Below are 26,797 nucleotides of genomic sequence, written 5' to 3'. Positions count from 1 at the left end.
CGACTTACGAAAATCCTCGCCCAATTCACACACGTGCCCTGGATACTCGGGGGAGACTATAATTGCGTCCTAGATCCCGACTTGGACCGCTCATGCCCCCACTACCACGCTCCCCTACTTACAGACACATCGATAGATTTAAGGCCTGGGTAGCACACTGGTCACTCACAGATGTGTGGCGCTTGCACTACCCTCATACACGCATGTACTCCTTCTACTCAGCTCCTCACAACCTTCGAGTCAGACTAGATCGCTTCTTGTGCACGGCAGCGGTGCTCCCTCAGGTCCGCCACACAGATTACCTGGGTAGAGTCATATCCGACCATGATGCACATGTACTAAGTCTTCAATGGAGACCCCCACACCCCCCTGTCCCCACATGGCGCCTCCCGCGCGATTGTCTGGCGGATCCGGTCTTCACCCACGAACAAGAGTGTAGTATCCGAGAATACTTTGCCCGAAACACGGGGTCGGCGTCCTCCACCCTGATCGAGTGGGACAGCTTCAAGGTGGTGGCCAGGGGAGACTGCATTCAACAGCGCGTCGGGGTGAAACGCACCCTGGAACAGGCCCTTGATAAAGCCGAGAAACTGCTTGCCAACGCCACAAAACTCACCGACCAATCGGCAGTGGCGACGCAGATCGCACATGCCAAGTCGGAATATCAGGGAGCGTGCGCGGATCTGCGGCGATACAATTTTCGGACATATGCGACTCGAATGCACAAAGACCGCGACAAGACGGGTTCGCTGCTAGCGTGGCTAGCTAAACAAGACACTGAGATTCGACCCATCACGTCCATATATACGCAACACGGCGTCTTGGTACACTCTCAGGACGAGATTCTTCAAGAATTCCGTCAATATTACTCGGAGGTCTATGATAGGCCCCGAGCATGGAGTCAGGGGATGATCGATCGCTTCCTCGACCCTCTGCCTCTCCCTCAGATCTCTTCTGTAGAGAAAACTGACCTGGACACGCCGATACGTACCTCGGAGATTACCCAGGCCATACGCACATTGGCCCGAAACAAAGCCCCGGGCTTGGACGGGTTCCCGCTAGAATACTACGTCACCTTTATTTCCCTGCTGGCCCCCCGTCTATCGACGGTACTGGACACAGCACTACACGCGGGCGAATTACCCAGCTCCATGAGAGAATCGGTAATAGTTACCTTCCCGAAGCCCAACCGCGACCCACAGCTGTTGGCGTCTTATCGGCCCATAACGCTCCTTACAGCCGACTGTAAAATTTTAGGGAAAATATTGGCTGAAAGATACTCCCGGGTGGTGTGTCCACTAGTACACGCTGACCAATGCGGATTCGTACCGGGCAGGAATACCTCTCAGAACATACGGCGTCTGTTCCATATCCAGGACCAGATTGGTGACCGCTTCCCCAGAGCGGCGTGCCTGATCTTAGACCTCGAGAAGGCCTTCGACACCCTGACGTGGCAGTACCTGTTCTCGGTCCTCCAGCGTGCTGGCCTTGGCCCCAAGCTTGTAGCCTACACCCGCCTTCTCTACACTAAGCTCACTTCCCGAATCCGCATTGGACGTCGTATTTCTTCGGCATTCACAATACACAGGGGCACTAGACAGGGCTGCCCCCTCTCGCCCCTGTTATTTGCGTTGGCTGTGGAGCCCTTGGCTATCCGTCTCTGAAGGGAAGGGCAGGACTGGGGCATACCGCTCGCGGACGTCACGCACTGTGTCTCACTGTATGCCGACGATCTCCTCCTGTATATACGGGACATCGCCGCGATCTAACCCCACTCGGACTCATCTTGACCGAATTCGCGAAAGCTTCAGGCTTGAAGGTGAACTGGGAGAAATCTGTCGTCTATCCCCTCCACCTCGGGAAGTGTGGATTGGTGATCAGCGATTAAACTGGACGGCAGAGGCCCCTCGCTATCTAGGGGTTCGCCTATATCACTCACCCACTGACATCTTCGAGGGTAACCATCGTAGGGCACTCGCCTCCATACGTTCCGCCATTGGGTTTTGGCATCAGCTCCCACTAGCCCCGATCGGCCGCGTGGCCTTAGCGAAAATGGTGCTGGTCCCGCGTCTACTCTATTACTTTACTAACCTTCCAGTGATACCACCTCGCTCTTTCTTAAAAGATTTGGACACCCTCCTTGGCTCCCTAATATGGGGCAAGGGGCGACATAGAATCGCACTGGCAAAACTGAAATTGCCCACGACACAAGGCGGTCTCGGAGCCCCCTCATTCGAAGCCTATTTCCTAGCGGCGCAGCTCCAATGGCTCTCCTATTGGACAGCCGGCAGGCACACGTCCGAAACATACACGACTGCGGGTCGGATAACGACACCGGAATTATGCCGTTTGCTTGTGCCGGGATCCCGCCCGGCGGGGACCTACCCCCTCCAGGTGGAGGTGGCCCGGGGGTGCATCCGGCGCATACACCGACTCGCACCAGATAGGCCCTCGTATTCACCGTTGCTCCCGCTGGTGGGCTGGCCCAAAAACACCCGGTTCTTCACCCCTGCCATGCTTCGGGAGTGGACATCTCGGGAGGTCACCGAGGCAGAAATACTATTCGCGGAGGGACACCTCCGGCCATTCCAGCAACTCATTGATGAATACGATCTCCCCCGGGACAATTCTTGCGGCACCGCCAGCTCCTTAGTCATTTTCTGCCGTACTGTGATCTCACACTAGGAGAGCCCCCCACGCATCCAGTCCTCCACACGATACTGCGAATGGGACGGGGTCGTCACCTCACCACCTGGCTGTACAAGTCCATTCGGGAGTTGACGCCCCTATCATTGGCACCCCTGCGGACCCTTTGGGAGGAGGAGGTGGGACGGGCGTTTCATGACAACGAATGGGACAGGGCACTCGAATTTCCCAAAAAAGTGTCTCGGAACGCCCGTTTCAAAAATATACAATATTACATTCTTCACAGGGCCTACTTGACCCCAGCGCGCCTCCAGCGTTTCTATCCCGATACAATTTTCCTCTGTCCCCGCTGTCAGGCGCAAGATGCAGATTTCCTCCATATGTTTTGGTCATGCCCAGGGATCCAAATCTACTGGTCGACTATCCACGAGACCCTCCGAGCTCACGGGGTTGCCCCATCTAGACACCTGGGAGTACAGCGCACTGGGAATAATGGGTCAGAAGCAGCGGCACAAAGTGCCTATACGATTTGTCTCATTAGCACACCTCCTGGCTAAGCGATGCATAGCTATGAATTGGCGCTCCCCTACGGGCCCCCCGATGGCGGCATGGAGGGGGGCGGTGCTCAAGTGGTCTGCGGCTGAGGAGGACACTCTGCGAGAGGAGGAGGCGAAGGGCATACGCAAAACCCCGATCTCCCTGGAGTGGGCGCTGATAATGCATCAGTTTAAACAATCCCAGCCCCTAGCTGATCAGAACACGACCGCAACTACCCCTACTGCCACGCAGCCACGCGCGACACAAACCCACCCAGGTGACGACCCCCTCTAATACTACACACTCACCTTGGGGGGACCAGGTTCCTATCCCCGCTGCTACGGGGCCTGCACCCATGCCGTATGTCCACCTGCATAGTCGTACCCCGGCCAGGGGTTCCCAATGCGCTGCTTCACCAGTTGCCCTACGGACCACCTGTGCTGTAGTCTGGCTGACCCTTCTCTGATAGTCCATGACTGCCCCTAGTTCCCCCCCCCCCCCCCTTCCCTGGTTTGTATTATATAGAATGGCAAACACCTGTTACATTGCACATGAGTGTGGTGAAGGTTATTGTAAACGTGATGATTGATCTCACCTGACTGGAAACATGTACTCTGCGATATTGTCATCCAACAATGATATGTAAAGAAACTACTAACAAATTGCAATAAAAACATGTTAAAAAAAAAAAAAATACCGGAATACATGTTTAGTAACACCTTATCTGAAAGAAACACGTTGGTTAGATTCCTCACCTTAGAATATCCCCAGGCGTCAGGCTGGATCCGGAAGATTTTTGTAGCAATACCCCTTGCTAGGCGGCGTCTGCGGCTCCGCGTCCCTCGCGCGCTGACATCAGTTCTTCTTTTTTCCGCGCCGTAAGCGCCGATCCGGGAGAGCATACCCCTAGTCAATTTTTGACTAACCTTTTGAACCCTTTTTGGTCCTCGACTCTGGTGCCGGTAGCATGCCTGGTTTTAAGGCCTGTGACGCCCGTCATCGCTTGATGTCGGTGACGGATCACCATCGCCGGTGCCTGTACTGTTTGGGAGCCGACCACGACGCGGAGTCGTGCCTGGATTGCCAGGCCTTGACGTCGAAGGCTAGGCGGGAGCGGTCCCGTAAGCTACTCGAGCTTCGGCATTCAGCTCCGCGCCGCTCTCGGTCCCGGTCTAGGAGGAGGTCCAAGGACCGGTCGCGGAGTCGAAGCCATCACCATCGCTCGTCAGGGTAGTCTGGTAAGTCCAATCACTCCAAACATTCTAAGAAGTCCAAGAGACGACATCGCTCTTCGGACTCCCCTCTCCGGTCGCACGATCCGGCTGAGGGTCCGAGTGGTTCCACCACCGCAGCTCCGCCGTAGCCGCTGGAGCCGCGTCCGTCCCCATACCCGCCGGTCCCTGGGACTGACGCGACTCCGGCGGAGGTCAGTGCCTTCCTCATGGCCATGAGGAGTCTGGCTCCGCCGTCGACGCCTGCCGGCGCGCCTTCGGGCCCCGCAGGTTCGACTGGGCGACCTCGCGTGCCGGTGGCTCCGGCGCCGTCGACGGCTCCGGCCCAGACGCCGCAGGTCCCCGAGGGATCCAGGCCTGGATCCCTGCCAGCGCCGGTTGACCTCACGACGCCTCCTCTGCCGGCGCCGACACCGGTTCCACCACCGACGCCGTCCACGGTCGACGTCGTTCCCCAGTTTAGCCCCGGTGCGGCGCCGTCACCGACGCCGATGGGTGACAGGTTCATCTACCGTCAGGCTCCGATCATTCCTCCCGTTTATCGGGAATCGGATGACGAGGGCGACTGGGAGGGGTCTGAGGACCCTCTGGCCGCACAGGCCCAACTTTCCCAGGACTGGGCAGAGGAATTGGGGGACGCCAGCGGTCTGGATACCTCTCCAGACGCTGGTTTCATCTCTCCTCCGACTGTGGCCTAGGAGGAGGTAGCAGATTTTTCTGTGGTGCTGCGCAAGGCGACTGGAGCTCTTGGGATGGAGTTGCCTGCTGTGGCAGTGAGGACGAACGTCCTCACCGAGGCCCTACAACCGACAGCAAGCTCCACTGAGCCTCTGCTGCAGTTTAATGAAGCCCTCATAGACGTTCTACAGGGCACTTGGTCCAAGCCCTCCACAGTCCCGCCTGTGGACCGGAACGTTGCCCGGCGCCACCGCCCTGCTCCGGGCGACCCCAGTTTCCTCTCTCAACACCCTAGCCCCGAGAGCCTGGTTATCCAGGCCTCAACCTCCCAATCCTCCTTCCTGTCCGCTCCACCGGACCGGGAATCCAAGAGGCTCAAACAGTTTGGCAAGAAACTGTTCTCGTCCCGGAGTCTGGGGCTGCGGTCCTTAAATACCGCTTGCATCTTGGACCGTTATTCCCACTCTCTGTGGGATGCGGTGGAGGACGTGCTGCCTCTGTGTCCGGAGGAGGCCCGGACACGACTCTCCCAAGCACTTGCAGACGGACGAGATGCAGCATGACATGCCATCAGGTGTGGACTTGACACCACGGACTCGCTAGGTCGGGCGATGAGCACCACGGTGGCGCTTCGGCGTCACGCCTGGCTGAGATCCACGTCCTTTTCAGGGGATGTCCAGACTTCTCTCATGGACATGCCCTTTGATGGCACTCGCCTTTTTGGTGAGAAGGCGGATAGTGCGCTGGCTCGGTTCAAGGACTCCCGGGCCACGGCCAAGTCCTTGGGCCTCTCGGCCCGCGGCCGCAAACTTCCGCCTTTCGCCCCTTTCGTGGCCAAGGAAGGGGCGCCTCCTCACGTCTGCCCAGCCTCCGGCCGCAGAACCAACCTGCACGTGGTCGCGGGCGTGGCTTCCGCGGAACTGGAGGACAACGTGCCGGTCAGCCCACATCCACCCCGGCAGCATCCGCCTCCTAGTCCGAGCTTTCAGACCCATTCCACGCCAGTGGGCGGCAGAGTTCGCCATCACCTGCTCCACTGGCGCACCAGCACGTCGGACAGGTGGGTGCTGCAAATCGTCCGAAGGGGCTACTCCCTCCCCTTCGAGACGACCCCTCCAGCCATGCCACCGCAAAACCACCGTATGTCGGGGGATCATTTGCATCTTCTACGGGAGGAAGTGTCGGCCCTCTTGGCCAAAAGGGCTGTCGAGCGCGTTCCTGGTCCAGAAGTAGGTCGTGGTTGTTATTCCCACTTCTTTCTAGTTCCCAAGAAGGGCAAAGGGGGCCTGCGCCCAATCTTGGACCTCAGGAGCGTGAAGGTCTTCCTTCGGAAAGAACGGTTCAAGATGCTAATGTTGGCTCACGTTCTAGCTGCCCTAGACCCGGGAGACTGGATGGTAGCGTTGGACTTGCAGGACGCTTATTTCCACATCCCCATCCTGCCGGCCCACCGGCGTTACCTGCGGTTCACGGTGGGTCAGGAGCATTTTCAGTTCACCAGTGCCCCTCGGGTGTTCACGAAAGTGATGGCGGTGGTCGCAGCTCATCTGCGCAGATTAGGGGTTCCAGTCTTCCCCCTATCTCGACGACTGGCTGTTGAAGGCGGGCTCGCCCCAGCAGGTCGTCTCCCACCTCCAGACTACGGCAGACCTCCTGCACTCGCTGGGGTTCTCCATCAATGTGCCGAAGTCACACCTGAGTCCCTCCCAGAAGCTCCTTTTCATTGGGGAGGTTCTCGATTCGGCGCAGTTCTGGGTCTATCTGCCGGAACAGCGGGTCCGGGACATTCAGGCCCTGATTTCCATCTTCCGGCCTCTGTCCTGGATTTCGGTCAGGTTGGTGCTGCGGCTTCTGGGGCTGATGGCCTCCTGCATCCTGTTGGTACCTTGCGCCAGGTGGCGGATGTGGGCTCTGCAGTGGGACCTGAAGTTTCAGTGGGCCCAGCATCGAGGCAACCTGTCCGACCATGTCTTGATCTCGGAGGGCACTGCGAAACAGCTGCAGTGGTGGCTCACGAATCGCGATTGGGTCAGCGGCAGATCCCTCTCCCTACCCCAACCGGAGCATGTGGTAGTGACGGATGCGTCCCTCCTGGGATGGGGGGGCCATGTGGGAGAGGCAGAGAACCGAGGCCTTTGGTCTCCGGCGGAAACTCTGCTCCATATCAACCTTTTGGAGCTGAGAGCGATCCGTCTTGCACTGAAAGCCTTCCTTCCCTCTGTCCGGGGAAGTGTCGTGCAGGTGTTCACGGACAACACCACCGCCATGTGGTATTGCAACAAGCAGGGCGGGGTGGGGTCGTGGACCCTTTGTCAGGAGGCTCTGCGCCTCTGGACATGGCTGGAACGTCAGGCCAACACCCTGGTGGTTCAACATCTGGCGGGCTCTCTGAACGCCAGAGCAGACGAACTCAGCCGCCGGTGCATGATGGATCACGAATGGCGTCTGAACTCGGACGTGGCACAAGGTCTCTTTCTACAGTGGGGAGAGCCTTGGTTAGATCTATTCGCCACCGAAGAGAACGCGCAATGTCAGCAGTTCTGCGAGTTGGAATTTCCAAGGCGTCACTCGCTCGGAGACGCGTTTCGTCGCGAGTGGAGTTACGGTCTGTTGTACGCCTTTCCGCCTATACCACTTCTGCCCAGAGTGCTGAAGAAGATCAGGCGCGACCGGGCCCAAATCATCTTAGTGGCTCTGGATTGGGCACGAAGGTACTGGTATCCCGAGCTACTCAGTATGTCCATCGATCCCCCGATACGTCTGCCTCTTCGGGAGGACCTTCTGTCGCAGCAGCAGGGGACGGTCCTCCACCCGAACCTGTCTAGCCTCCACCTCCATGCGTGGAGATTGAGCGGCGGCAGTTGATGCCATTTGACTTGCCTCGTGAAGTCTGTGATGTAATTCTGGCAGCCAGGCGTCCATCCACAAAGACGGTATACGCCTGCCGGTGGAACAAATTTGTGGCATGGTGCACAGCAAAGGCTATGGATCCCCTTTCCTCCCCTCTTTCTGAGGTTCTCCTCTTTCTTCTTTCCTTGGCTAAGCAGGGCTCTGCTCTGGGCACCTTGTAAGGTTATCTTGCTGCAATCTCTGCTTTCTTACGGCTTCCTGATCAGCCTTCACTTTTCAAGTCCCCTATTGTTTCACGCTTTTTCAAGGGCATTACTCATTTATACCCTCCTATCCCTTTCGTCATGGCTCAGTGGGACTTGAACCTCGTTCTCACTTTTCTGATGTGCCCTCCCTTTGAGCCCCTTCACAACTGTCCCATTCGTCTTCTGACTCTGAAAACTGCCTTCCTGGTGGCTATCACCTCCGCTAGGCGGGTGAGTGAGCTCCAGGCTCTGTCCATCAAACCTCCCTTCCTTTCGTTCATCCAGATAAGGTTGTCCTCCGGACACGTCCTTCTTTCCTTCCGAAAGTCGTGACTTCCTTTCACATCGGGCAATCAGTCACGCTGCCCACCTTCTTTCCGCCTCTGCATCCTTCAAAAGATGAAGAGAGGCTCTACCGTCTGGACCCAAAACGTGCGCTGTCCTTTTATTTGGACCGCACAAAACAGTTCCGGGTGGACGACCAACTTTTTGTTGGATACGTAGGAGCTAAGAAGGGTTAAGCCGCACACAAGCGGACCATCTCGCGGTGGGTCGTGCTGTGTATTAAACTCTGCTATACTTTGGCGAAGAAGGTCCCTCCTGTCGGGCTTAGAGCCCATTCCACCCGGGCCACAGCCGCAACTACTGCTTTGGGACGGGGAGTCCCTTTGCAGGACATCTGTCAGGCGGCAACGTGGGCTTCACTCCACACGTTCGCCAGACATTATTGCCTGGACAGTCAAGTCCGGAGAGATGGTCACTTTGGCCGTTCTGTTCTCCAGGACTTTCTGGTGTGATCTTGGTTCGCAGACCCACCTCCGGGGTTGGTATTGCTGGGGTATCTATTCTAAGGTGAGGAATCTAACTAACGTGTTTCTTTCAGATGAACAAGTTACTTACCTTCGGTAACGATGTATCTGTAAGAAACATTAGTTAGTTAGATTTCTCACCGACCCACCCTGCCTCCCCGTTCTCCGAACTGATATCTAGGGTTAAGGACTACCCCTTCAGGGCCCTAGTGTTTTAGCACCAGTGTCGGTCTCTTGCATGGCTCAGCGTCCCTGGCGCGGAAAGCTATGTACAAGAACTGACGTCAGCGCGCGAGGGTGGTGTTTAAGTACTCCGTCATCCCGGCGCCCGATGACGGACGCGGAGCCGCAGACGACGCCTAGCGACGCGCAAGGGGTATTTCTACAAAAATCCTCCGGATCCAGCCTGACGCCTGGGGATATTCTAAGGTGAGTAAGGTAAGTAACTTGTTCATTATTACACTAGCTACTTTAACCCCTTCGCTGCCAGGCCTTTTCCCCCTCCTGTGCCATGCCCTTTTTTGGCTGTTTGGGGTAGTGCGCGCTGAGGCCCCTGTAACTTTTTGACCACATAAGGTATCCACGCCAAATTTGCGTCCTTTTATTCCAACATCATGGGGATTCTGAAGGTACTCAGGGTTTGTGGATTCCCCTGGAAGGGTCACAGAAATGAGCCAAAATACAGCAAAATTTAGATTTTTTGGGGGGAAAATGGGAAAAACGGGCTGCAAATGAAAGCATCTGGGTTTTTCCCTGCAAATGTTGTCAAAAAAGGGTTTGTGGGGCTGAAATCACCATTTCCCCAGCTTTTAGGGGATACCAGACTTTTGTCAGAAACCCAACATTTTTTACTCAGTTTTGGCATTTTTCTGGGACATAGCCTATTTTTGCTATTTTTTGTGCTTTCAACCTCCTTCCAGTTAATGGTAGAAATGGGTACAAAAGCAATAATGGATCCTGGAAAGCTATACATTTTAGAGAAGTAGACACAATTCTGAATTCAGCAAGGGGTCATTTGTGTAGATCCATCAAGGTTTCTTTATAGAAGCTAACAGTTAAATATAGGATACATTGAAGATTTGTTGAAAAAAGCGCCTTTTTTGTCAACGTTTTCCCCTGTAACTTCTTCTAATTTTGACAGCTCTTTGAAAGCAATATACTGTTACATCCGCTGGACATTACTGGTTGTGGGGATATATAAGACTTGTAGGTTCACCAAGAACCCGACTAACCCAGAGCCAAAAACTGAGCAGCAACTTGCAATGGTTTTTTATTATGTACCGGGTATATAGTAATTATTCTGTAAAAATGTGCACATGGAAAAATCGGTATGAAAGACACCTATGTATTTCTGGAATGGGAACAAAATATAGAGTTTAGAAACAGTAGATATTTGCACATTTCCGAAATTGGGAATACTCATACTAGCATGAGAATTATCAGTCATTTTTTAGAATGACTTCTTTTTTACACAATGTCTTTCATTTGGAAGGCAGAAATGCATCGAAAGTCAATAGGTAATAACAGATCCTTTACACATCTAAATTACCCTAAGTCTCCCGATAAAAATGGTACCTCACTTGTAGGGGTAGGCATAGTGCCCACAACAGGAAATGGCTCAAAACCCAACGTGAACACACCACATTTTCACAATGCGAATTTACCCTTTTTTAGCAAAGTGCCTAGCTGTAGTTTTTTAACCCTAGCTCTGCCGGCACCTAGGGAAACCTAGCAATCCTATACATTTTTGAAAACTAGACACCCAGGGGAATCCAGGATGGGGTGACTTGACTGCCTCCCACCAGGTTCTGTTACCCAGAATCCCATGCAAACCTAAAAAATTGTCAAAAAAAACACATTTTCCCCATATTTCTCTGGTGGAAAGTTCTGGAATCTGCGTGGATCCACAAATTTCCACCCTTCCCGCGTTCCCCAAAGTCTTCCGAGAAAAATGGTTCTTCACTTGTGTGGGTCAGCCTAGTGCCCGGGACAGGAAACTGCGCAAAACGCAACGTGGACACACCTCAATTTCACAGCGAAAAATGACCCTTTTTTGGCAAAGTGCCTAGCTGTAGTTTTTGAACCATAGCTCTGCCGGCACCTTGGGAAACCTAGCAAACCTATACATTTTTGAAAACTAGACACCCAGGGGAATCCAGGATGGGGTGACTTGAGTGCCTCCCACCAGGTTCTGCTACCCAGAATCCCTTGCAAATCTAAAAAATTGCCCAAAAAAACACATTTTCCCCACATTTCTGTGCCTCACTCGTGTGCCTCACTCGTGTGGGAGACCCAAGTACCCGCGACAGGCAAGGGTCCAAAACGTAGTGCGCCTCAACAGGCAAGGGTCCTAAACGTAGTGCGCCTCACTACGTTTTGGGCCCTTGCCAGGTCCTTAGGCCTCCTTCACGAGTGAGGCACCGTTTTTATCAGGAGACCCGGGGGAACGCTGGGTGGTAGGAAATTTGTATCAGCCAGGTGATGCCACAACTTTCCCACACGAAAATGTGTGAAAAAGGTGATTTTTTTTTTTCAGCTAAATTTGAGGTTTGCAGGGCATTCTGGGTAAGGAAACGTTGGGGGATCCACGCAAGCCATACCTCCCTGGAATCCCCTGGGTGTCTAGTTTTCAGAAATGTGTCAGTTTGGTAGGTTCCCCTAGGTTGCCACCGAGCACCGGGCCAAAAATCCAAGTGACCCCCCTTGCAAAACCAGTTCGTTTTGAGATAGGCAAATTTCATGTCGCCTCACTACGTTGTGGGCCCTTGTCTGTCGCGGGTACTTGGGCCTCCCACACGAGTGAGGCACCGTTTTTATCGGGAGACCCGGGGGAACGCTGGGTGGTAGGAAATTTGTGTCAGTCTGGTGATGCCACAACTTTCCCCCACAAAAAAGTGTGAAAAAGGTGATTTTTTCAGCTAAATTTGAGGTTTGCAGGGCATTCTGGGTAAGGAAACATTGGGGGATCCACGCAAGCCATACCTCCCTGGAATCCCCCGGGTGTCTAGTTTTCAGTAATGTGTGGGTTTGGTAGGTTTCCCAGGTTTCCCTAGATGGCCGCCAAGCCCGGGGCCAAAAACTCATGGGACCCCCTTTGCAAAACCAGGTTGTTTTGTGATAGGTAATTTTGATGTCTCCTCAATAGGTTTTGGGCCCTTGTCTGGCGCGGGCACTAGGCCTACCCACGCAAGTGAGGTACCATTTTTCTCTGAAGACTTTGGGGAACGCAGGGTGGGTGGAATTTTGTGGACCCACGCAGATTCCAGAACTTTCCACCACAGAAATGTGAGGAAAATGTGTTATTTTGGACGCATTTTAGGTTTGCAATGGATTCTGGGTAACAGAACCTGGTGAGAGCCAGTGAAGTCACCCCATCCTGGATTCCCCTCGGTTTCTAGTTTTCAAAAATGTACAGGTTTGCTAGGTTTGCCTACGTGCCAACTGCGCTAGGGCCCAAAATCCACAGGTATGCACATTGCTAAAAAAAATTCGGAGCCCAGTGGACTTTCTGCCGCCCTGGGGGGGAGTCGGGGAAGGGGGTTTCATCCCGATATGCCCCTAAAGGGGCAGAAAGACTGTGGCTATTTTTTGTGGGGGTGGGGGCATTGGTATGACCATTTTGGGCAGCCCCCACGCATTAAAAAAGCCTGCGTACTCGCTGGCGTCTAGTGGGCTTTCTGCCCCCCCAGGGGGCAGATCAGGGGCCACTGCCACCATCTGCCCTCCCGGGGGGGGCAGAATGACTGGCATTTCTCTGGGGGTGGGGTGGGGTATTGTCATGCCCATTTTGGGGAGCCCCTACCCCTACACTAATATAACAAAAAAATCCATGGTTTCTAGTGGGCATTCTGCGCCCCCGGGGGGGGGGGGGCCATATTGGGGGCTACAGTTCCCATCCGCCTCCTGGGGGGCACAAAGACTGTCATTTTTGTGGGGGGGGGGAGGATGGGGGCATTGACGTGCCCGTTTGGGCAGCCCACACCCTAAAAACAATTGCGCAAAACAAATCCCTGGTGTTTAGTGGGCTTTCTGCCCCACCGAAGGGGCAGATTAGGGGCCAATGCCCCATCTGCCCCTCGGGGGGGGGGGGGGGCAGAAAGACTGTAATAATTGGGGGGTGGGGTGGGGGCATGGGCCTGCCCGTTTTGGGCAGCCCCACCCCTATTTTAATTTTATTTTTAATTCCCTGGTGTCCAGTGGTCTTTTTGCCCCCCTGGGGGGGCAGATTGGGGGACAATGCCCCATCTGCCCCAAGGGGGGGCAAAAAGACTAAATGATGCCAAAATTATTTGGGGGGAGCAAAGGCCCTTGCCCAAGGGGCCGCTCCCCCTCCCTGGTGTCTAGTGGGTGGATCCCTGCATGGGGATCGCCCTCCTGTGGCGATCCCCAAGCAGGGATCCACTGGGTCTTGGAGGGAATTTTCTGCACCTGCGCAGACGCATCTAAAATGGCCGCATAAAAGCTCACATGCTGAGCATCTGCTTTGCTGAAACTAAACTTAGCTATTTTACTAATTGGTAATGCGTGGAGAGCATTTATAAGTAAATGGGATTAGAATAGAGATAGGTGGTATACAGTGAAATCATTTTATTTTGAAATTAATATACTTCTTTTCTATTTCATATTTCGGGCCTTTGTAAGAAACCGAAGTCTATATCTCATGTGACCTCTACACATGCTCAGTTTAAGTGAGCCAGAAAGCGCGATGTAATCCTTGAGAGCCATCCAAGAATGAAACGGCATCATACCCTGGGAAACAGCACGATGTCCTGTGAAAGGAAGAAAAAATATATGAAGTGTATACCTTGTGTTTGATAAAAATGTGAATATGGGTGGGAATAAAGATTTTCTGAATAAAAAATTAAGGGGCGGGATCATTAGACAATGATCTCGAGGAAAATTTAGAAAATTTAGCATGGTGTGATCATCATTCCCTTTGCCTGTCAAATCAAAGTTGGGAATTTTTTTAAATAGAAACATTAATGGGTGGTACATGACATTAGAAAGGTATAATTGAAGTAGTTTAGTTAGTTGTCCGAGAGAGAGGCGCGTTGAGACGGTGATGCTACAGAGCTCGGGGTGCTGTCGGAGTGATAAGCGAATGCTGAAGAAGAACCAAATTGCAGAATTATTAACTAAACCAAATAATTAGAATAAGATCGTGGAATCCCGAGCTCTGATCCCGAGGCGATTGAAGGCCCCTACGTCCCATTACCCACGCTAGGGTAAGCTAACACTCCCCCCACCCCCCCCCCCCCCCCCCCCCCACAGCTCGACCCAACTTAACTCCTACTCCCCACATCACGAGCCCTGCTGATGAAGACTTATCTGACCGGAGTACCTCCCACCTTGTTGCCATCTGCACCATTGCTACTCCCTTACCTTGCATCACCTCCTATCCTCAATCCCCTACGTCACACGCGTTTCGCTCGAATCACGGATGTGTTGAACACCCTTCCAACCCCATCAGTCAGATTGGATTGGATATTCACCCCTTGGGCACTGGATCTTCCAATCGCAGGGCCCCGAAACGTGCTGATGTCTCCCACACGCAGATCAATAACTGATACTCACCCACTCTTCCACTAAACACTTCACCACCCTCCACTCCTCCGAATTCCACTCCTCCTATACCTACTCCTAGCTCTATTTCCTATCTTGATTATGACCCTAGCGCTCTATATAACTGTGCCAATGGTCCTACCCAACCCTCTACTAACCATACCACAGCGGAACCTGTCATACTTGCGCGGGCTACCCCTGCGAATAATTGCTTGAATAATCATGACCTTGAGAAGATTATTGATGACCTCAATTATGATATCTCTGTAGTCAAAGAGTTGGTGCAAAGTATTCTGCAGCTCTCCTTGAAGCGTTGGGTATCACCCACCGTGCTGATGAATGATATTTGCAATCCGCAGAACTTGCATGCAACCAAAGACCTCACCGTCTTCTGCTCCTATCTTAGCTCCAGCTGGAGCTCTAGGCCTCTACCTAACCACCACTCTCAGCCCCACAGACCCTTACCTCAGCTATCAGATGAAGATATCTTCACCCTGCTTGGGACCTACACTGACTCAAAGACGGTCTTTCAACCCTACTCCACTTTCAACATCCCCTCAATCATTGCAGACCCTGACAGGGAACCGAGCCCTAAATTCAGTAATGTGAACACTGAGAACCTACTTCACATAAACACCTCCTCTCAAGAAGTGGTCACTTCCAACCTGGTACTCAATTGTAGATCTGCTGTGAAACATGCAGCTGATATTTCTGATCTCATCCTTGCGCACAACCTGGACCTTTTGATCATCACTGAAACCTGGCTCAATGATACTTCCTCCCCAATTCTTGACATTTTAATCCCCCCTGATTACTCCATTCTCAGAACCCTCCTGGTGACAATCTAGTTTTCATTGAGCAAATCATGGAGATCATTAGCTCGGATCAACTCTCCTACATATTCCTCAGAGACTTCAACCTGCATTGGAATGACACAAATGATTCAATTGTCGGTTCTTTTAAGTCTTTCCTCTCTGACCTCAATTTCTCACAGCCATGTAAAGACCCGACTCACAATAAAGGCGCCACTCTAGACCTCATCATTGCCAAAGACAACTTCATACAAATCGGTGAAATATACCTTGTGACGGGTCTGATCATTTTCAAATCCCCTTCCTAATCCTAGACATGAGACCGGCTCGACAGGGTCAACCTCTAAAAGCGAAACAACTGACTCGCAAAATGAGAAACCTCGAAATTAACATGATAACTTCTATCACCACAAATGGACTTCACCCCCTCCCCAAATTTGACCAACCTTGATGATCTTCCTGATCTTTATATTAATACTTTCTCTAAGATTCGTGACTCTATTGCTCCGACACAACTCAAAAGGATCCCAGTCAAACATTCGAAGCCATGGTTTAATGGTGCCCTAAACGAGGAACGGCGCAATCTAAGACTCTCTGGGAGAATCTGGAGAAACTCCCCTTCCGCCAGTAAGTTATCTCAATTGAGGAAAGTGAGAAGAGTCTACAATAAACACATTTGCTTGGCTAAAATCGAACACTTCAGAACTCAACTGGATGGAGCCTAGAATAGACCGAAAAAACTCTTCGAAATCACACAAACCTTGAATTAATTTCACTAATATTCCATTATGTGTTTGCCCTCTTTTTGGTTCAAGTACTAGATAGCTCCTTTAATTGCATTGGACTGTTTTTGATTCTGTTGCTTATTTCTGCTTAAAATCTTTGTGGCAAATCTCACATCTTGGGTCGTTTCTATTGCATGATGTTTTACTAGGAGCGCGCTATGGCACCCCCGAAACACTATACTCTTTAATTTTGAATGTTTTCCCACAGATTGTAACTTCACTCACCTGGTTTATGTTTTGTATACTTGTTGGTGCTGACTCTGTACAGCGCTCTGATTCCCTTTTGGGTCTTGTTCGCGCTCTGTAAAGCTTTTCAAATAAAATAAGAATCTCGAGGAGGAAGATAATGTTAGAGAGGGGTTCGACGCAGGCATCTGATCTAGAAGAGGTCACCTTATCCTGTCCTGAATCCTTTTTCTCCTGATCTTTCCCGGGGGACCCTTCCCAACTCCTTGGCCAAGGGGTCGGTTTTCACACCATCTTAGGTAAATATAATTACTGTAGATTTGTAATTGTGCTGCTGTCTCTATCCTCTGCTTTCTGAGTATCGGCATTTTAAAAAAAAAAGTCTTACTAATTTTGAATTTTTTTCCTGTACGAGAGATGGAGACTGTACTGTACTTTGAGTTTGGCTCACATGAATTTAATTTAGATAAAGCATTAAAAAAAAATTCCTGAGTTTGTGGTTATTTCATTACAGAAAAAAAAGTAGATCTTATTCATGTCATTTCACCATCAACTAGTTTAACGAATGGTCCATTGACCAGAGGAAAGAGCTTTTTGATCAGTAAAAGATTAGTTAGGAATGACAGGTAACTAATCTTAGAAAGAAAAATATAATAATTGACCCCAGCGGGTTTTACCTGGCCTAAGCGTGTGTTTGTGTGTGTTTATGGGCCCAGGTGCGTATATGATATTAGTGTATTTGAGACTGGCTTACCGCTGGATCCGTTTTTCTGGTAGCAGAGCTATGGTTATTATTGACTAGTTTGGTGATGAATATTGATTCAGGTTTTAACAAACTCAATGTCTTGTTTTATGTTGTCTAGAAATTCACGGGAAATGAATAGCGGGTGGTAAATGGAAGCCATACTGTGAGGTGCTGAGAAGCTATGCTGAGCTGCCAGTGCTAAATTTGGGACTATTTTCTGTGTGAAAGTGACTGATAGTAAAGAGTTCGCTGGTGAAACTTTAGTGTTATATCACCTAGACAGGGTAACACCGAAGGAGTAGTAGGTTCTTCTGAGCTTGGATGAGGAGTAAGCAGAAGGTTTTACTCGTGGCAAAAGGAATAATCTATCCTTTTATTTTAGCGGAACAGACAGAGTAGCGAATGGTCTATGTTATTAATAAGAAATTGATGCAAATTTAAAAGAAAATACGTTTTCGTATTACCTTTTGAAGGGAGGGCCAGTTGCCGGAGTTGTACTGACATCACAGAAAGATGCTCTGGGATTGGTAGAAGCAGCAGGCGTGTGCCTTGATAGGGAATTGTAAAGGAGCAGCTGTGAGGAGACACATTTAAGGCACTAAGTGCCGCGCTGGGACTGGTGGAAATTGTAGGTGTGTGACAAACACAGATTGTAGAGGAGGGGTCAGTAGTAAGGAGTTATACTGACGTCACAAAGGCTGGCATTGGTCAGATCGTGAGCTGGAATTTGATTGCGAGTTTGGATAAAACCTGCTTTTGGATTGGTTGACGGAAAATTTGTATGGTTTTTTTTTTAAACAAACTTTATTGACGACTTTAACAGTGTTGAAATTTACCAGTCATTCTACAGAGACAGTCTTTTACCTTTACAGGAAGTACATTATACATGTGACTTATAATGGTTAGGTGTGACCGTTCGTGAACGATACTATCAAGGCTAATGATCTCTAATAGTGTCGGTAAAACCACAATAATTGATCTGGCAATATAAATCGGCAATAAAAAACCATTACATTGCATTCAACAAAGGAAAATTTGTATGGTTGATTCTCATTTGCCATTTGGTGCAAGTCAACCTGACCGAATCGCTCGAGGTTTTGCAGATTATTGTTTTATGTATTCACAGTACAGAATGTATGGAGAAAAGAGAAAAATGTCATTGATGAAGAAAATTAAGAATTTCTTTAAGAAAGACAAGCCAGTATTGACTAGAGAGAAAATTCCTATTCCTCCGCCAAAGACGCCTGCTTCATTTATGATGATGGAGAGAGGATATCATACATGTGTATGGATGGAGAATTGGATAGAGTACACAAAAGGTGATGGTGTTTTGGCTTTTCCAGAACATGGTACATTTAATGGAAGAATTTGGCAGAATTTGAGAATGCGGATGAATGATTTGGATCTGATACCCAGAATGAGACTGTATGAGGCATTAGAAGAATGGGAGACTGAATCATATGAGCGAGTGGAAGATACATGGGTCATTTTCCTAGGTATTTCCTAGGTATTTGCGTGAGTCACGTGAGGGTCAGATGAAGCAATGGAAAAAAGCAATGGTATCAGAAGGTTTATATCCAGTATTAACAGTTGATGAGCAGGCCGGAGGAAAATGTAAGGAGAAAACTAAACACTTGACAGTGACAGGATTTGGAAAATCAGAAGATGAGTTTATGGAGGATATTTTAACTTAAAACCCTCCACCGTATCAGGAAGAACCTAATAGAGTTACTCCAAGTGCACCAGTCTTTGGAACACCTTTGGTTCCACAGATTTTACATGATACAACAGTAATAGAGTACTTCAGGACAAGGGAAAAGAAGCCTTGAATAAGAACAGGGAGGAATTAATACAGAATATAACCCAATTAAATGTACACCCTGATGCATTAACTATACCAGTAACTATAGGTCCCGTTGTTCCATTATAGGCAGATAAAGTAAACTGTCCAAAACCGCCAGTTGTAACAGCTCCTTTGAATAAGCCTAGAAGGGAAATTGTAATAACCAATGACCAAATCAGTGAACGTGATTCAGTAATATCCTTAATGGATTTGCCAATAAGAGAACAAACAAATGAAACCCCGAGAAGAATTATACCCAGTTGTTCAAAAGAAGGAAGATTAGTGACATCCTCAGGAGTCATAAGTGCAACAGCAGTAACTCCAGAGGATCTGGAGAAACGGGCACAGTGACTAGAAAAACAAAGTTCACCCCCGAAGATTTTAGACATTTACAAATTAAAAGTGGAACTGGAAGAGATGATAGTTGGAAATGTGGGAATAGATAGACTTAATACTTCCAGTGAAGAAGAGTTGTTGTTCATATGTAGAAGCATAACTAGAAATGCAAAGATATTTCATGAAAAATGTACAGAACTTGCCTCTGAAATAGGGAGATCAAAGGTATTGCAAAAACCATATAGAGCAGAATTCACTGACCAAGATCTGGAAAATATGAATGTATCGAAGAAAATTACAGATTAAGGAGCTAATGACCATTTTACAAAAGTGGGGAGACATAGGCAGGTGGAAAACTAGGTGAGCGAAGGAGGAGGAAGCACAGGCAAGTCGGACAGCATCTGAATTTTTACTAAAAGAATCGGGAAAGGCAGAGAGGTTGTGCCCGATGAGAGAAGTTCCCGGAGGGGTATATGTGTATGTTCCATGGAGTCGACAAGATATTTTGTCATTTACCAATGACTTTCCCAAACTGAGAGAAAAACCAGTTGAATGGTACAAGCAGGTTGAAAGGTTTGTGAACGTTTCCAAGGTTTTGTTGAAAGATTTGGATGGTCTTTTTGACATAGTGGTACCTGCTGATTTATGGACAGAATGTAAAATCACAGTCGATTGGCCTAGTGATGAGTAACCAAGACTCAACAACAGGAGCCCCTTCAGATGAGGTAATGAAAAAGTATCACCAAGTGATTACTTTCTTGAAAGGGAAAATTCAGCCGAAAGAAACAAATTGGGTAAAAATAGACGGAACAACCCAAAAACCAAATGAATCTGTGCATGCTTATTATGAACATCTGTTACAGGTGTTTAAGCAGTATAGTGGATTTGAAAACATTGGCGATAATGACATGGGTCATTGTGTGTATCGGTTTGTGTATGGCTTAAGACCAGAAATGAGTCAGATGATTCAGCAGCACATGTTGTGCTGGCAGGGAAAACCCATAGATGACATACTAAAGTATGCCAAGTATTGCGGGGATGATATTGAGGCCTGACATAAAAAGTTAAAAGAGAAAATGATGTGGGCACAAGTGAAATTGGCAGAACAACAGGAACTTAAATTAAATAGTCAGACTGATGGTCAATCAAAAGAACAGGGTCAGAATGATAATGCAGCAAATGGGGGCAAACCAAAAGGACGATTGAGTAGAGAGGATGCAAAGAAGAAATTTCCTTGTCATGGGTGCGGAAAGCTGGGACATTGGAAAAACAAGTGTAAAAATATTCAAAATAATAATGGCCCAAATCATAATTTAAAAAATACAGACGCAGAATGAGGTGCTAATGAATCAACCACAGCAGGTTGTTAATCAGCAGTCAGGTGCCACCTGCCCCTATGCAAAATTTTGTGAACAAGCCAAAGTACAGTGCGGATGCCAGATTTCCAGGAGGAAGTGGTAAGAAAAATTTTGTAACTTAACAATTACTTTTGCAAAATCGCAGCGATAGCGACAACGAACAATGACGATGCCTGAGGGGGGAGGAAGAGGAGTGCGTACTTGGCGCATCCTTGCCAGTAGATCAGTCAGGTCCATTTATTGATGAGAAGGAAAAGATATCACTTTTCTGTTGGACACTGGTTCTACCCGTTCTACTGTGAGAACAGCAGATATCCCAAACCTACCCCTCTCGGGAGAAGCCATCCAAGTAGTAGGCATGTTTAAGAAGCAGATTAGAACCCCGATTACTGAACCAATGGAGGTGCAAATTGGTAATTTTAAAGCAATTAACAAATTTGTGGTATCTGACTCTAGTCCAGTAAACTTGCTAGGAAGGGACTTATTGTGTAAAATGAATTGCACAATTTATTGCACATCGGATGGTGTTGCAATTCAGACCCCTGATGAGGATAGTGTTTATAAAATAATGCTTGCAAAACAAGGCACAGAGGTAGATGAGATGTATTCATTAATGACAAAAGACGATTTACCAGAAGAATTAAAAACAACTGTGAACCCAGAAGTGTGGGATTTCACTGGAAAAGAAGTGGGATTAATGGTGAAGGTGACTGTGAAGGAAGGTGCAGTCTACCCAAATACAAGACAATGCAAAATGAATCTTGAAGTCAGAGTAGGAGTTGATTTGGAAATTGATCGAATGATTAAACAAGGCATTTTGAAAGAAATAATGAGCAGTCCTTGTAATTCACCTATAATTGGTCTTAAGAAGCCTAGCAGAAAATACCAGATAGTGCAAGATTTAAGGAAGATTAATAAGATTGTGGTCCCTTGCTGTCCTGTAGTGCCAAATCCAGCAGTGATTCTGTATCAGATACCCTGGAATGCAGGACGGTTTACAGTAATTGATCTATGTGAAGCATTTTTCTCCATTCCTTTACATCCAGACAGTCAATATCTCTTTTCCTTTAAATTTGACGATTGTATTTTAGTATGATATAGAGTTCCTCAAGGGTATACAGAAAGTCCTTCAATTTTCTATCAAATTTTGAAAAAGTGTCTAGAAAAACTAGGTATGCCTAGAAATTCAGTTCTGGTCCAGTATATTGACGATCTACTCATAGCATCAAAGTCGTGAGATGACTGCGTTACTGAATCAATTGCATTATTAAATCATTTGGCTGATGGCGGACACAAAGTATCTCCAGAAAAGTTAAAATTTTGTCAAACTGAAGTCACATATTTGGGACATCAAATAGAAAGTGGAGTGAGGAAAGTGACCCCTGAGAGAATAAAAATAATGATGCAGTTGCCACAAACCCAGAGAGACATCAGAATGTTTCTTGGTGTAGTGGGGTTCTGTAGGCAGTGGATTGTGGGTTTCTCTTTATTAGCAAAACCATTAATTCAGGTGACACGGAAAAGAGCAAAAGATCCAGTAATTTGGGATGAGGAAAGTTTGGAAGCCTTTGTAAAATTACAAAATTGTCTGTGAGGCTCCTGCCCTAGGTATGCCTGACTATACGAAAGAATTTGCACTATTCTGTTGTGAGAGAGAAAGTTGTGCACTTTCAGTTTTAACCCAAAGACATTGTTTGAGCCGACGTCCAGTATCATATTTCTCTGCTACTTTGGATTCTGTGTCTTCAGCATTACCTGGTTGCCTAAAAACAGTAGCTGCTACTTGTATGAGTCTAGAACAAAGTGAGTCAATTGTGATGGGACTTCCAATAAAGGTATACGATCCACATTCGGTTGAGATTCTTTCAACTAGAACTCTGACACAGTATCTCCCACCTAGTCGTATAACTAAGTATGAAAGAATAATTTTGGGAGCTGAAAATGTGACAGTGGTTAGATTTACTATGTTAAACCCTGCCACTCTATTGACAGATGTACTTGGAGAAGAAGTGAAAGATGAAGATGAGCATGATTGCTTAGATGTGACAGAATTATGTACTAAACCCCCGTCCTGATATACAGGAAGAACCACTGAAAGAATCTGACCATGAGCTTTTTGTAGATGGCTCATGTTTGAGGCATCAGGAAGGAGGATTCAGTGCAGCTTATGCTGCATGCAAAATTACTGGAGTAATCGAAGCATCCTGTTTACCAGGAGTCAAGTCTGCACAAGTAGCCGAATTGATAGCTTTGATTAAAGCCTGCAAAATTGGGAAAAATTGGAAAGTAACCATATTTAGTGATAGCCAGTATGGTTGCGGGGTTGTGCATGACTTTGGCCAACTCTGGATACAAAGGGATTTCATGACTTCTTCAGGATCCCCTATAACAAATGGGAAATTTGTAAAATAATTGTTGGAAGCAATACAATTGCCAAAAGAATTTGCAGTGGTCGCGTGTGCTGCTTACCAGTCAGGTAATGACTACGTGGTTTCTGGTAATCGATATGCTGACCAGGTTGTTCAATACTGTGCAAGAAATAAAATGGCCATAAACAAGAAAATTGAAACAAGTGGAATCAGCTGCCAACGTATGCTATTCTCAGCTCTAGAGACAAGGGATGAGGTGAGACAACTTCAGGATGCGGTGGAAGTGAGTGAAAAGGAAGGTTGGATAAAAACAGGATGTAAAAGAAGGGCAGAAGATGTGCGGATTTATCCAGATGGCAGACCAGTCATGCCAGACTGTTTGCTTTCCCAAATGGCTAGAATGTATCATGGAGACACATGTAGGCAGGGACGCCATAATCAGACTTTTCAGACAAGATTGGTACAATCCAAGATTTAGGGCAGTCGCAGAGAGTCTTTTCCAGTAATGTTTAACTTGTCAACAAATAAACTCAGGCAGGAAGACAGTGGTTAGTTGGGGAAAAATTGGAAAGGCAGAAGGACCTTTTCTACAGTTAGATTTCATACAATTGCCACCATGTAGAGGTTTAAAGTACGTCCTTGTCATAGTATGTTTGTTTTCACAGTGGGTGGAGGCATATCCCACTAGGAGAAATGACAGCATAACAGTAGCCAGATTATTGTTGAGAGAGTTAATTCCACGGTTTGGTTTTCCAGTAACTTTGGAATCGGATAAAGGATCTCACTTCAATAATGAAATAATTTGATTAATCCGTGAAGCATTTAAAATTGAACAATAACTGCACTGTGCATACCGCCCAGAGGCTTCTGGAGTGGTGGAACAAATGAATGGCACAATCAAGTCAAGACTGGCAAAGGTGTGTTCATCCACATCACTGTGTTGGCCAGATGCATTACCTCTTGTTCTGATGGGACTCAGAAGCATTGCTGACAGAAACACAGGACAGAGCCCACATGAGATTCTCATGGTAAGAGCAATGAGACAAGCATTTATACCAGGACATAAACTTTTGAATATAACTGATGATCTGGTATTGGATTATTGTAAAGGATTGACTGACCTAGTGCGTTCTGTCTCTCACCAGGTTGGAGAAGACGCAGTTGTCAGGCAGCTGGATCAAGCACATGATCTGAATCCCGGAGACTGGGTGGTAGTGAAGAATCACACCTGAGAGTCGTGTTTAGCACCCAGGTGGGATGATCCACGACAGGTCATACTGGTTACAACAGCAGCAGTGAAATGTGCTGGGTTGCCCAACTGGATACATGCCATTCATACCAAAAGAGTTCCAGCTCCTGAGGAAGGGGGACCCCAACTGACACAGGCAGCTGAGGCTGCTGAAGGTTGTGCAGCTGAAGAATCTAGAGTAACAGATTCTGAAGAAGCTGACAAAGAACAACCGAGCACAAGTCAGGAGGATTGGATACCAGTGATAGACATTCCTGAGGTGATTGTTAAAACAAGAAGCAGTACCAGATTAGAATGACAGGAAACTAGAAAGGATTAGGCAGGTGTAGAAGAACATGCTCAGGAAAGGGTCAATAAAACTGTTGGAGACCCAGAGAAGGGCCACACAGGGAAAGAAAATAATACTCAAGCAATCAATAAAATAAATGAGCTTGAGCAGGGACAGACGGGCGATAGAAGAACATGTTCAGGCTGCCAAAGAACAAGGTGCAGTAAGACCTGAGCAGGACCAGTTAGGAGAAGAACAAGTTCAGGAGGAAGGTGAAGAACAAATCGAAATAAGACCTGAACAGGATCAGACAGACGAAGAACGTGTTCCAGCAGATGAAACAACATTAACAAGACCTGAACAAGGACAGATAGAGAGGGACTCTGAAGACGAGGGAAATCAAATTGTGCCACAACTTAACGAAAATAAGAGAGCTCTCGAAAGAGATGAAAAAGGTGAAAGTGCAGTGCAAACCAAGAAGGTCAGAAAAGGTGACAACTGGCTAGGTGGTGTCAAAAGGTTAAAATATCATTTGAATTAGTGTGTAACCTGAACAAGTGAATGAAGTTGCTAGTAAGTCTGGGCAGTTGACTGAGAAAACTAAACGAAGAAGCCAAAGACAGACTCTTAAACAATAAGTTCAAAGGCCTGAATGGACCTATGTGATTCTTGAACAACTCGAATCTAGATTTAAATGATGAAAGTGATGAGGAAATAATTGCAGAACAGATTGACGAAGGAGAAGTGAGACCTCCTTGAAGGATCAATGGAAATAAAAATTCTTAAAGCAAAGTGAAGAAAAAAAGAGAAATCTTCTTAGACTAAAATGGCTGAAGATAGGGTTGCTGGAAGACGAAAAAAAAATTGTATAAAGAAGTGCTGTAGAATCTGTATATGTAGTATCATATTAGTGGTCATAGTTTGGCTATTTTTAACAATAGCAGTTCCTTACTTAATGATAACAGATAAGAAAAATAACACAGACACTAATGAAAAGTTAGCAAATTAAAGGGAGATAGAGTAGAATTAGAAGTACCAGATGAGTTAGACTTACATCACACTGTAACAAATAACACTACTTTAAATGTATTCACAAAGTTATTATTTCAATATGCATGGCGATTAGTGATTGTTATGTTTGTATGAAATTACCAGCTTCAGTAGCAGAGGACGTTACCTACCATAATTTACCGTTAACATATGGCATTTCATGTAGTATTCTAACCAGTTTATTTTATAGAACAGGAAAGTTACAGTATTATTATTCAAACTTGTAAGTAATATTTTCAGAGATTCCTTTTCGAAAGGGTATGAATCCAGTGCTTAGTAATCAAGCTGCGCAATTTATGGGTGCATTTTTATTAACTATGGAGTCAATAGATATAGCAGAAGCACACAAGAATAATTTAACATGCTCATTGCATGAAGAAGAAAACATATTTTTAAACTTAGTTGAAGAAAGGAGACAGGACTTCCAAAAAAAGGCTTCTGAAAATAAACCCCATATTCCACCATGGGCAGAGAAAGAGGGAAATTATATAGCTGGCAAGACTCATGCTGTGATATGAACATACCTTTTTGATTCTTGGAGGTTGGGGACTAAAAGGGGGAACAGATCCAGTTTTTCCTGGTATGTATTACGTGTGTGGGAATAAAGCTTATTTTAAGCTGCCTGCACGGTGGTACGGAGTTGCTATTTTGGAATAGTATTCCCTGAAGTTTATCATGTAAAAAGAATCACTGGAAGCAATGAAAACACTAAAGAACTAACATGTAGGAAAAGAGCTAGTTTTTCAGAAATAGGTGATATATTTAGTGCTTTGATACCTTCAGTGGGAGTCATTCTGAATTCACGTAAAATCTGTCAATTGTCCACAGTAGTTGATCGCTTATCGACAGATACTGCTGGGGGTTTCTTAATGATCAATACAGAAATGGTTGCAATTAGATCGATGGTTTTACAAAATCGACTTGTGCTTGATATTTTATTAGCAAAAGAGGGTGGAGTCTGTAAAATGTTGAAACCTCAACATTATTGCACTTGTATACTGGAGAAGAGTGTAGAAATTGGAGGGCACATTAAAAATATTTCAAAAGTTGAGGAAGAATTGAAGCCACTGGAGGTTGATAGTGTATGGAAGAAATTAACTAATAGTATTTCCTCAATAGGGAGTTGCAGGCACATGCATCAACCATTTTTAGCGAGCGCAAACTGTACGATTCGCAAAATCGTCCATTTGCGCCCGCAAAAAGGTCTTCTGCGATACATCAAGGTTGACGGCACTCA

The 26,797-nt window shown here is 47.5% G+C and overlaps 2 pseudogenes across 1 annotated transcript in view; both read left to right on the top strand.

Annotated features, from left to right (window-relative positions):
- The window catches only part of LOC146856666 (FIGNL1-interacting regulator of recombination and mitosis-like), a 1,045,039-nt pseudogene that overhangs the window by 553,723 nt on the left and 464,519 nt on the right, over positions 1–26,797 (top strand). The gene's annotated exons all lie outside the window — the stretch shown is intronic.
- On the top strand, positions 13,202–13,284 carry LOC146856667 (small nucleolar RNA SNORA17; annotated as a pseudogene).

The sequence above is a fragment of the Triturus cristatus genome, chromosome 4_1 (genome assembly GCF_964204655.1).
Source record: "Triturus cristatus chromosome 4_1, aTriCri1.1, whole genome shotgun sequence".
NCBI lineage: Eukaryota > Metazoa > Chordata > Amphibia > Caudata > Salamandridae > Triturus > Triturus cristatus.
The sequence above is the reverse complement of the archived record's forward strand: the minus strand, read 5'-3'. Positions and strand labels throughout refer to the sequence as shown.